At 43.5% G+C, this 13,429-nt stretch overlaps 1 protein-coding gene across 7 annotated transcripts in view; it reads right to left on the reverse strand.

Annotated features, from left to right (window-relative positions):
- Window positions 1-13,429, reverse strand: part of lrrc7 (leucine rich repeat containing 7) — a 190,825-nt gene that overhangs the window by 131,171 nt on the left and 46,225 nt on the right. The gene's annotated exons all lie outside the window — the stretch shown is intronic.

Here is a 13,429-nt window from a genome sequence, read left to right on the forward strand (position 1 = left end):
CAATCTGCATGGGTTCCGATGGAGCCAGTGAGGATTAAGGTGGGGACTCGGAGCTGGGACTGATAGGGGCTAGAGGTCTACGGTTGAGTTCTCTCTCTCTCAGACGCTGGTCAATGCGTGAGGCCAACTTGATCAGGGACTCGAGATTGTCCGGTGGTTCCCGAGTGGCCAGTTCATCTTGGATAGTGTCGGAAAGGCCTTTCAGAAAGCACACCGTGAGCGCCTCGTTGTTCCAGCCACTTGCTGCTGCCACCGTGCGGAACTGGATGGCATAGTCCGTCACGCTGCGCCAACCTTGGTGGAGAGTCAGGAGCTGTTTGGCTGAGTCAGAACCACTGCTTGGGCCTTGAAACACTTGTTTGAATTCCTCAGCAAAGGCAGAGTAGCTGGCACAGCAGGAACTATGGGCTTCCCACACAGCAGTAGCCCAGGCCAGGGCTTTTTCCGACAGCAGGGTGATGATATAAGCGATCTTAGACCGGTCGGTGGGAAACGACGAGGGTTGTAGCTCAAAGGAGAGAGAACATTGGGTGAGAAACCCTTTACAAGCACTTGGATCACCTGAGAACCGTTGGGGAGGTGGAAGACGAGGTTCAGCCAGGGGGTTAACTGCCATGGGTACGTGAATCTGAGGTACTGGGACGGGAACTGTTGCCGGGGTAAGACGATCAGATATTTGCTTAATGGAAGTCAGCATCTCCGACAGAAGATGAGAATGTCTAGCCATTAAGGCCTCTTGCTGAACCAGGGCGGCTTCGTGGCGTTGGACAGTCTCCTGGTGGTGGGACAGCATGGCAAAAAGGTCCTGGGAACTGGCTGCCTCTGGGTTCATTTTGGCTCTGTGTTTCTATCAGGACGCGGTTACGAACCTGGGTCTCCGGAGTGAGAAACAGTCACTTAACCAACTGAGCCACGAATAGTCAGCAGAACACAGAAGATGAGGCAGACACAGCAGTACTTAAGACGGTGTATTTAATAAAGTAAAAATGAGAAGTCCTTCAATACAAAAAATGGCAAATCCAAAAGGTGGTAGGAATAGCACAAAAAAGCCTCAAGAGATACTCGAAAACAAAAACAGAATTCCACAAGAGCATCCACCGGAAACGACAAGACTACACAGAACACTAGGGCTGGGTGCTAACATACAAACACAGAGCACAGAACTGAGGGAAACTAAGGGTTTAAATACAATCAGGAGAAACGAGGCACAGGTGCAAATAATAATGGGGAACAAGGGAAAAAACATAAGGTCAAAAAGCACAATGGGGGCATCTAGTGACCAAAACCCGGAACAACCCTGGCCAAATCCTGACAATGTTACATTGAACTGGGTGAATGGAATATGAATGACTGTCATCCAATATGCTGTACTAGAAATAAGGTCATGCTCATAAAAAAAATCCTCCCTTTTAAACGGCACTGACTGCCACTGTTATGTATGTAGCTGTATTGTTATCAAATCTAATTTTATTTGTCACATGCGCAGAATACAACCTTACAGTTAAATACTTAATTACAATCCCTTAACCAAAAATGCAGTTTTAAGAGAATATCCAAAAAAAGTAAGAGATCAAAGTAACAAATAATTAAAGAGCAGCAGTAAAATAACAATAGCGAGGCTATATACAGGGGGTACCGGTACAGAGTCAATGTGCGGGGGCACCGGTGTCGAGGTAATTGAGGTAATATGTACATGTAGGTAGAGTTATTAAAGTGACTATGCATGGATAATAACAGAGAAGAGCGGCAGCATAGAGGAGGGGAGGCAATGCAAATAGTCTGGGTAGCCATTTGATTAGATGTTCAGGAGTCTTATGGCTTGGGTGTAGAAGCTGTTTAGAAGCCTCTTGGACTGAGACTTTGCGCTCCGGTACCACTCACTGTGCGGTAGCAGAGAGAACAGTCTGTGACGAGGGTGGCTGGAGTCTTTGACAATTTTTAGGGCCTTCCTCTGACACTGCCTGGTATAGAGGTCCTGGATGGCAGGAAGCTTGGCCCCGATGATGTATGCACAACCCTCTGTAGTGCCTTGCGGCCGGAGGCCGAGCAGTTGCCAAACCAGGCAGTGATGCAACCAGTCAGGATGCTCTCAATGGTGTAGCTGGGAAACCTTTTGAGGATCTGAGGACACATGCCAAATCTTTTCAGTCTCCCGAGGTGGAATAGGTTTTGTCGTGCCCTCTTCATGACTGTCTTGGTGTGCTTGGACCATGTTAGTTTGTTGGTGACGTGGACGCCAAGGAACATGAAGCTGCTCAACTGCAGCCCTATTGATGATAGGCGTGGGGGGGGCGTGCTAGGTCCTCCTTTTTCTGTAGTCTACAATCATCTCCTTTGTCTTGACCACGTTGAGGGAGAGTTTGTTGTCCTTGCACCACACGGTCAGGCCTCTGACCTCCTCCCTATAGACTGTTTCATTGTTGTCGGTGATCAGGCCTACCACTGTTGTGTCACCTGCAAACTTAATGATGGTGTTGGAGTCGTGCTTGGCGGTGCAGTCATGAGTGAACAGGGAGTACAGGAGGGGACCGAGCACGGAACACCTGAGGGGCCCCCGTGTTGAGGATCAGCATGGTGGATGTGTTGTTACCTACCCCTACCACCTGGGGCAGCCTGTCAGAAAGTCCAGGATGCAGTAGCAGAGGGAGGTGTTTAGTCCCATGGTCCATAGTTTAATATAGTGTTGAACGCTGACCTGTTGTCAATGAATAGCATTCTCACATAGGTGTTCCTTTAGTCCAGGTGTGAAAGGGCAGTGTGGAGTGCAATAGAGATTGTGTTATCTGTGGATCTGTTGGGGCGGTATGCAAATTGGAGTGGGTCTAGGGTTTCTGGGATAATGGCGTTGATGTGAGCCATGACCAGCGTCTCAAAGCACTTCACGGCTACAAAAGTGAGTGTTACAGGTCGTTAGTCATTTTGGCAGGTTACCTTAGTGTTATTGAGCACAGGGACTACGGTGGTCTGCTTGAAACATGTTGGTATTACAGACTGAGATATGCTCAGAGTACATGTCCTGGTAATCCGTCTGGCACGGCGGCCTTGTGAATGTTGACCTGTTTAAAGGTAAAGGTGTAGAAGGTGAAATCCCTGGAAAAGAGGAATAATAGCTTGTGAGTCACAGGACTATGCTACATCTGTTTCCTTTTCCATTGGATTAGTGGATCATTTTAAGCTAGAAGAACAAATGAATGCTAAAGAGAGCTTCCTTAGAAAATTAAACGAGAAGTAATGCCAGCGTGAGCACAAATCCACTAACAAATCATTAAAACTCCAAAAAGAGCATACACAACTCAACACACACACACTCAGAGTGTGTGCAATGGCGGCCTTCTCTAGCATAATGAGTGCCTTAGAGCCAAAACTTAAATTGGGCGTTTCGTCAAGGGGCCTAGTGGTCTGGAAAGCAGATGAACACGTATCGTAATGCGTACTCTGAGCAGGCAAGGACAGGGACAGGGACAGTGGTATAGAGCAGTGAAGTGGCCTAGCTGGACACTGTAATCACAGGACACTGAGGTCTCTCAGCCATCTATCACTCATTGATCCCTGAACCTTGGCTCCTCCAGCCTTAAACAACCTCCTACCGAGTCCCCTCCCTGCACATGAAGATTACATCCGGGGAATAAGAAGGGACTGGAATCGACCACATTGTCGGGGGCATGTATAATATATGTGTGGGTGCTACAGCCCCAGTTAAGCATATCAACTCCTCACTGGTTCCATAGAAGTCAAAAACATTTTTCACCACGTCAATGTCGCCTACTGAACATGCCACCAGCGGCGTTTGACACACTCAGAGTGTATCTGAAGAAAATGGGTTCTGATCATATATCCAGGAAAAGTGGTGCCCCACTCTTTTACGCTACTACTACTCTCTGTTCATCATATATGCATAGTCACTTTAACCATATCTACATGTACATACTACCTCAATAAGCCTGACTAACCGGTGTCTGTATGTAGCCTCGCTACTTTTATACCCTCGCTACTGTATATAGCCTGTCTTTTTACTGTTGTTTTATTTCTTTACTTACCTATTGTTCATCTAACACCTTTTTTGCACTATTGGTTAGAGCCTGTAAGTAAGCATTTCACTGTATTTGGCACACGTGACAAATACACTTTGATTTGATTTGTATTTTGAAAATATAGAAAACAAAGTGAGACTAGTATAGGAAAATATAGGAATTATTGAATAAACCCTGCTGTGTTTCTTACCATAAATCTTTAAATAAATTACCACAAATAGGTGACCGTGTGTTTAAAGGAGATTTGGAGTTAAATAATGAGCACATACAGGTGTTCTTATTGCTGTGTTTGTATAATATGAAGCTAAATCAACAAAACAAACCACTTTTTAATCTTAATCTGCTTCATTTCTCAATGGGGATTGCTCTTTCCCCATACTGCACATCAGTTCTACATCTGCACTTGAGAAATCTCAGCCTTGCACATCCTCACCACTTGGTTTCCCTATGGGCTCTCTGTTGCCATGGAAACCCCATCCTGTAGCTAGCCCGGTGGAGACAGATCAAATACCTGAAGAGGAAGTAGAGGACAGATGGATTTGGAGCTAGGCCTGGCCGGATGCTCCAGCTAAGACAAATAATGACACAGAGAATCAACGCGGTTTATATGGTTTAAAGGGTTCCTCTTGGTCTACACACGTTAGAGTAGGAGATTGATTTATTAAGGGAGGGGAATGAAGCAGGGAGCTAGGGGGTTAAGTGGGAAGATATTCACTAAAAGCTGAAACATTAACAGCACCGTTTCCTTGTGTCTCCCTGATGCCTTGTGAGTAATAGGTGAGGGTGTACAAAATTCTCAACCAGTGGGTTTTAAATCTGGATAGAACATGTTATGCTGTGGTGCTCCTCCTCATGTCCTCCTGCAGCTGTTACAGGGCGCATAAGGCTGAACGGTTGTGTATACGTGGAAATATATTAGCGAGGCCTGTGTCTTCACTAATCTCTGTTGTTTAAGACATTCTTCTAATTAATCTCATTGTCTGTCTGGCATAACAATTCCTTTTGGCAAGAAAACCCTTTAAGTATTCCAAGATCCATCTCTGGAGTATTCCGATGAGACCCACTCTTATTGGTCTGTTGCTATTGTTTAATGATAAGGCATGATTCATCCTATTCAGATGCAACATTTATCATCTTTTAGGCTCCATATGTGTATCATATGAAATATTTATATTGGAACGGGCAGTTATATTTAGTTTATTCTGCTTTGTCTCCTCTTTCCCAAGGAATAAAACAGCATTTGGCTGAGCAGCAGCAGCAAGGTCATCAGACATTGAGCAGAGGCTATTGAGTGCAGTGTTTATGAACGCTACCCAGAGAAGTGACACTTGTGCTGGAGGAGCGTTACTTCATTATGCCATCTGCAGACACAGTACATTACAGAGGAGTGCAGGGAGCTATCCGATGACCTGCAAAGGCCTAACAAACATCATGCAAAGAATGCAAGCTGTGGATAACATGGAAGAATTTCATGAAATATGCATGAAAAAAAACAGAGAGTGGCTCTGGGAAGGAAGGAATCAAAATGGTAGAATAGAACATCCAGTCAAAATTTGCCAAGGTTATAAGAACTATGTTGTTTTAGCTCCATGTCATTAACCAGCAGAGTGTGAGCAGTGGTGTGATTACATTAAGCACTGGATTCTTAACTGGAAGCTCTCACGCAAATACCCAAACCCACTTGCCTGTGCCCCCAAATACATTTCATAGCCCTCTTGTTTGTGATGTCTGTTTGTGTATGCAGAGTATTTCTGTCATTTTCTTCAGGGATGGGTTGTGTGTGTGTCCGCCCCCAGAGCCTGATACTATAACTCAGCCAGCATATGACAGACAGAATGTGGGGGCTGCCATACAGCAGGAAGCCATGCAGCCTCAAGAACATCACATAGATTAGAGCAAGCCTGGGCAACTCTAGTCCTCAGGGGCCTGATTGTTGTCTCACTTTTCCCCCATCCCTAGCAAACACACCTGATTTAAAAATAATGTCATTTTTAACTGAAGATCATGATTAGTTGATTATTGGAGTCAGGTGTGTTAGCTGGGGCTGGGCCAAAAGTGTGACACCAATCAGGCCTGGATTAGAGTTGCCCAGGCCTGGATTAGAGGGTACCAGGCTACACAGCTGCCAAACGCATCGCATGTCATCTCTTTAACCAAAAACACAGAGATCCACCATGCTGAGCTTCAATGATTACCATGTGTTAGCACTGTCTGGAGGACATATAAACATTAGAAATGTTTTCAAAAAGATACTTGATTAATTGGTTACTCTTAGTATACATTATACTGGAAATTGCATTTGAGTTATTTAGCAGACACTTTATCCAGAGAAATTTACAGTAGTGAGTGCATACATTTTTGTTGTTTTCCCCATGCTAATTGAACCCACAACCCTGGTGTTGCAAACACCCTCCTCTACCAACTGAGCCATGAAGGACCACAGAAATGGTGCCTAGAGGTGCCCTCCTTTTGGAAGCAGCACGGTAACAGGCACAGTCTGCGTCAGAGCATGCCATGTTGGCATAATTAAACCAGGCCTGAGTGGCAGAGCTCTGATAGGGAAAGGTTGTCAGTGGTACTGTACATCACAGGCTGTGCCAGCTTCAGCACTGCCACACGGACAGGTCTGGCACGAAGCCAGTGGAGATGTCAAGACAACGAGAGGATGGTGAGATAGAAAGCCCAGTCCAACTGCTTCAATCGGGGTCACAATTTCAGTGAAGAGGCATGAGTCAAGCTTCCTCTGTTCTATTACTCATTTCACTATAACGTGTTTCATTTCCTACATGTCAATTCTCAGTAAAAGATTATGTTCAGTATAAAATGTTTTATATGTCATATGCTAGGAAAATCTCATGTAGTCCAAAACACGTCCATGGAGACCCACAGCTAGCTGTGCCTGCCTGTGTATCAGCTCATGCCAGGGTTTGAGTGGCATGCCTAGGCAGGGTTCTGACATGAAGTCACAGTGTCCAGTCCTGGACGTTCAGCATCACTGAGTCTCCATAGATACACAGTCAGTCAGCTCCCATAGTGGGCTTCTTTGAGCCTGGAGTGGACACTCTATGTTGCAGTGTTGCTCAGGTCTCAAGGTCTCATCATACCAAAGCACAGATGGTTATTGGCCTGTAAATGAACAGGCAAGAAACAGATTACTGCCATGATGACCCAGTTTATCTGATGAGTGTATCAACCTCACTACAAGCTAAATGGATCACCACTGGCTGAAGACCAATCCAGATGTCGGTCCAGTGCATGGCTTTAAGAATTTAGAATGGACTATTGTCCACTTGTTTCGTTGTCCTAGAGCGTAAAGTATCATATGGTAGCTGTCAGCTTCCTTAATCTTAAACACAAACATAACCTCCACCCAACACCTTAGCAAGAAACACGACTGTGCTCGGAGTGTAGTATCTATCTCCTCAAATTCACATAAAGAGTGAAGAGAAAGATTAATAAAATAGTGTCCCTGTTCTCTTTGTTACAGTGAGAGTGGCTTGCCTGCCTCCAGTGTGGGTGGTGGTAGAGAAGAGGTACAGAAAGCAGCAGTAGCAGTGAGCACATCCCCTCGCTCCAAGAGGACCCCAGCCACTCTCTGCTCTCTATCTCTGCTGAGGTGTAGCTATGTTCCATCTGCCACTGTTGCTATGGAGACCAGTCCCACTGATCTACATAGGAGACCGTTGGGGAAGATCTGCTAGGGCTGTTCCTATTAGCATGACTCAACGGCAGGCAGGCAGCATTATAGGCCCTGCCAACCATCCTTTCTGCCTGGCCACATGACATAGTTTTTATTTAACCTTTAATTTGACAGGGAGTTAATGCTGAGACCATGGTCTCTTTTCCAGCTGAGGACGGTATAGCACCACAATTCACATAAAAATACAATAAAATCCACATTATTATAAACAATCATATAAAACAGACACATTCTTCAGTAAAAAATGTCCCCTAACACCCATCTGAAATGCCCTAGAGGCACCAATTCCACCATTTTGAAAGCGTATTGAAAGTGTATTGTAGATCACAAGGTTAATACTCATAATTTTTCTCTTGTTGGGCTGAAATTGTAAATGAGAGGTCACATCAATCCCCGTGTTCTCATCACTGTTCCGAGACCTATGGTTGTTGTTGTATGGAGGAGCTGCATGGGGCAGAAGTGATGATTCAACACTGCAATTTAGAGGGAATAAGAACATCTTGTGAAATATTGATCTCATGATTGTGTACCACAGAGACATCTTTTATTGATTTTCACAATGATTAAATTACTTAAAACCATGTCCCAAGTCACATGTACCGGTGTATTCCAGTATTCGAAGACGTTAGTTTATAGTGTATCATGTATCATGTTCAGTAGCGACCCGTCATTCAGGGCAGGTGGGGCTATTTTTTGCCCAAAAAAACAAAAAATATATATTTTGGGGGAGGGGGCTAGCTTGTTTTGCATGTTATTTTGGCATTAATACGTGTCACATATCAGTTTGCAAATAATGTAAAAAAAATATATATATATATATATATATATATAATTGAGTTAATAAAGCTGCGTACAAACATGTTTTCTTGAGTAAAGGAGGTCCAAAATGCAGGTGTTTCAGCCTAGTTCAGTGCTTTCTGTGGTGGTGGGGCAAGCCAGCAGAAAATATGGAGTGTTGCGCAATGATCAGCCCAGTGTTCTGTCACTCATGGGGACAGTACATCACCGCCAAGTCTAAGGGTAAAGCTCGAAAGGGTAAAGCTCGAAAATTCAAGCCTCCTTGGGTACTGCCATAGAGTTACATGTCAACGTCATACTTTCAAAATCTTAGCTAGCAGTCATCATCATGAATCAATTCGACAATCTATTGGCAAATCATTTTTAATCCTTGTCATATGAAGAGAAATAATTAAGAGAAATTATAGATAAAACGTATCAGTGCTCATCAGCCATTGGACATAAACATTACACAACCAGTTGGAAATCGCAAATTCAACGATGAATGCTTTGGAAGGAATCAGTGGCAATCTGCAAGCATTGCAAGGAAATCATTAGCCTGCTATTCAGTGGAGTGGCTGTGGGGTCCCAAGTCTAAAATTAAGGGTCTTTTTTCCTTGTTTAAAATTATAAACATTCAACACTGGCCATGCTGTCAATGAAGCATGACTTGTGCCGCTCATCTGTTATCACGGAACTACAAAATCTGACTTTAGTGAGTTCAAGACAATTGGGAACTCGGGGAAAATACGTTGTGAACTTTCATCCAACTCGGAATTGTAAATCAGGAACTCGGAACTCTTTCTAGATTCAACCTTTTTGTCTTGAAAGCACCATAAATCCAGAGAATGCCAGACTTTAATGACAAAGTTTGATGACAACATTTGCCTACAAAGGACTACTGCGCCACCTTCCTGTTCAAATGAACACAGCACAACAAGATGAGTCCAAAAATGTCTTGTATGCTGCTGCCTAAATAATGTAGTATGCCAGGGAGATATGTATACTGTAGCTAAGAAAGTAGTACTAAGTGTATGTTGGTAGTAAGCTGTTAGTAGTCGATGTGCCTAACCCTAATAATTTGGTTTATTTTCACCCCTTAATTTTGCCTACTGTTCTGAATTGTTTCCCTGACATGTTTCTGAGAAATGTAATCATCGAATATTGTAAGAGCTTTCATTGTCTGCTTAAATGCCCCCTTTAATTATCGGCTCGTGTTCTGAATTCTGTCCCTGTACATTTCAAAAGTGCTGAACAAATAGTTATATTGACTACGTCCGTCCTAGCTCGCTCATTAATGTCTTACTTGAAATTACGGATTGCCTCTTATCTGCTTGTCATCACCCTTATGTCATAGTTTGTACATCTAAATTGTGGGTATAAGCCACATTTATTTAAGCAAGTCAGCTGTTTTTTTAAAGGCAGTAAATGAGGCTAAATTAACTTTCGCTGCCAGGTGTAGCAGTGGTAAGGTGTTGGGACTCTGCTGTTGGGACAGCTTTATGTAGGCCCTAACAGTTTGTGGGCACAGTTTGTCACCGTTATAATGCAATTAATGTATTGTTTACGGTTGTGTAGTGGCTTCCCACATTTTACTTATTTTTTTCCCCCACCAAGATTTACATGCTAAAATTGCCGCTGATCATGTTGTATGCATTGCATATGTATTTGATACGACATAAATAATGTATCAACTACACTCTTTGAGGTTTAACATGAGCGATAGAGGCTTTTTCCGAATGTCAGCTTTGAAGTATGAAAATATTTTTTGAAAGAAGAAGGAGCTTTAGACATGGGCATGGAAATGAACCTTGACTGGCATTATTCAAATGTCATAATATTCACGGCTGGTTGACTATGCCGACCATCATAGCACTACAGTGCTGTGTAAAGCAGAACATTCCCTGGGGCTCTGTCCCTTTCTCCACTGAGCCAAATCCACACTTGTCCATGACTATGTGGGAGTTCCTAGGGAAAACAAGAAAGCAGTTTGAAAGATGAATCCAGATCAACAACGCTAGCCAGGGTCATGATGGGATGTGACTATCACAACAGAATAAAGACAAGGTAAAAGTCAAAGCTTTTAGACCCCCTATTACTCCAATAACAGGATGGATGTAGTGAAGGGGTTCTGGATTGTAAAACATAGAGAATTACAGCACTTTCAGAAACAGACGATAATCGCTCCTCTTTGGGAAAAGTCGGCTTGGGGCCAGGAAGTCACCTCAGAGCCATTTCTCTTCCAGGGATGGGAAATAGCAGTTAATCTCCTGATTACGCTGGTAGAACTAGTGAAGTGACCCTAAACATCTATAAGGCTCTCCAATCAGAACCATGGCTCTCCTTCAAATCAAATTCAGCCAGGGATGAAATCCCATGGGTGATTAAAGTTGAACATGCCTGCATCCATAATACTGGGCCTTGTCAACAACCATAACGTATGGCATCCAAATAGTATTATGTGTCCTTGGTCTCTTTCCATCTCTCTCCTTCACACAGTAGAGGAACGCTCACAAAGACAGTCTGACAGTGCAAGCCCGCCCTGAAGATGATTGACAATTGTTAGGATCTGATGCTATCTCCATGGGAACTGATTGGGAAGATAAATACAGTGCACCAGAAAGAGCTGTGGCTCACCCAATAAGAGAGGAGCTGACCTCCTTTATGCACCATAAACCCAATCATTACTCAAACCTCATCACATGATTAAGCAAATTAAAGCCCTATGTTCATGACATTCCATTAGTCGTGTCATGTTTATTACCCACCTCATCAAACACTAATGATATGTCAGGTAATAATTAAATCATCAAACAAATGAACAGAGTCAATATACTGTATAGCCCTATTCTGATAATGTGGTTAGTGTTATTCATTGAGGATTGTTATTCAGTTCATGAACTTCTGTGTAGACTATATTGAATGGCCCTGTATTCTAATGGTAAAAATACAGGGCTGAATCTAGGTTCTTATAGTTTAATGGCAGCTGAGCGAGAGGACTCTAAATGTGCCAGCCTCCTCCCTCCCTAAGAGGTTAGAAGAAAGTGCTAATGAGAACATCTGGTCAAATGGCTGAGAGCCAGAAGTGTTCCTGAGACACTCTGAAAGACACCTCTCAGCTTCGCTCTCCAAAGTGGAGCACATTCACTATTCACTGCTATCATCATTCAACTGCACTTTAGTGGAATGGGCATATAATTGCAATGCATTACTACTGTTGATTATATATCTCACATATTAAGGCCCTTGATTTGATCTGTCTCATAAGACCCCTGCTCATTATTTATCTCACATATCAAGATCAACACTTTGTGGACACAGCTCAAAGATACAAAAAATACAAACGGAATACAAACGGAATACAAGAATAACATTTAATATTCTGCAGCAATGACTGATAAAAGTGCGAAATTGAATGATAAAAGTGCTAAAAAAAATGTTTGATCTGGCTACAGCAAACACAAGTTCTATTCGCTCCTGTTCTTAACACTTGGAGCGTGAAGAAACACATGATTGTACTGTCCAGTGGCACCACTAACTCCCTTCTCCTAATGACTCGACTCTTCTCTTTAACCAACCCAACAAAGCAGCACAGTGATGTGTATTTGGCTTTTGGCCATAAAGATGGCATTTAAGACTAGCAAATATAGATTTTTTTAATGACATTGGAATTACAGACATTTAATGTTACAGCCTGTTGGCAGAATGAGTGAGTCAACATTCCAATCTGCCATATTCAGACAGGCCTTCCTCTCAATCTGCCATATTCAGACAAGCCTTCCTCTCAATCTGCCATATTCAGACAGGCCTTCCTCTCAATCTGCCATATTCAGACAGGCCTTCCTCTCAATCTGCCATATTCAGACAGGCCTTCCTCTCAATCTGCCATATTCAGACAAGCCTTCCTCTCAATCTGCCATATTCAGACAGGCATTCCTCTCAATCTGCCATATTCAGACAGGCATTCCTCTCAATCTGCCATATTCAGACAGGCCTTCCTCTCAATCTGCTATATTCAGACAGGCCTTCCTCTCAATCTGCCATATTCAGACAGGCCTTCCTCTCAATCTGCCATATTCAGACAGGCCTTCCTCTCAATCTGCTATATTCAGACAGGCCTTCCTCTCAATCTGCTATATTCAGACAGGCCTTCCTCTCAATCTGCTATATTCAGAAAGGCCTTCCTCTCAATCTGCCATATTCAGACAAGCCTTCCTCTCAATCTGCCATATTCAGACAGGCCTTCCTCTCAATCTGCCATATTCAGACAAGCCTTCCTCTCAATCTGCCATATTCAGACAGGCCTTCCTCTCAATCTGCCATATTCAGACAGGCCTTCCTCTCAATCTGCCATATTCAGACAGGCCTTCCTCTCAATCTGCCATATTCAGACAGGCCTTCCTCTCAATCTGCCATATTCAGACAGGCCTTCCTCTCAATCTGCCATATTCAGACAGGCCTTCCTCTCAATCTGCCATATTCAGACAGGCCTTCCTCTCAATCTGCCATATTCAGACAGGCCTTCCTCTCAATCTGCCATATTCAGACAGGCCTTCCTCCCCTGCATGTCTCCATAGATCATTATCACTGCACTATATCCAGCTGTGGTCAACCTCTCCCTGGAGGGAGGCCAGAAGTTAAACAATTGTATTATAGGACCCATATCCAGGCTGTAGTACACCTCAGTGAGTCCATTACATCAGTTCATTCACCCTTTTACTAGACCTTGTCCATCACTCAAATAGAGGATCAAGCTGCACTCCGATGACATCAGAAGAGTCACCCAGGCCTGGCGACAGGGTCAGTAAGTCTACAGCACTGGGAGACTAAATCACTGCAAAATGAACCCCCAAAAACAGTTTCTGAAGCTCATTATAAAATTGTTGATAATAAGCGTTTCAAATTTCTATTTTATTACTTA

This window comes from Oncorhynchus masou, chromosome 24, assembly GCF_036934945.1.
Source record: "Oncorhynchus masou masou isolate Uvic2021 chromosome 24, UVic_Omas_1.1, whole genome shotgun sequence".
NCBI classification, from domain to species: domain Eukaryota; kingdom Metazoa; phylum Chordata; class Actinopteri; order Salmoniformes; family Salmonidae; genus Oncorhynchus; species Oncorhynchus masou.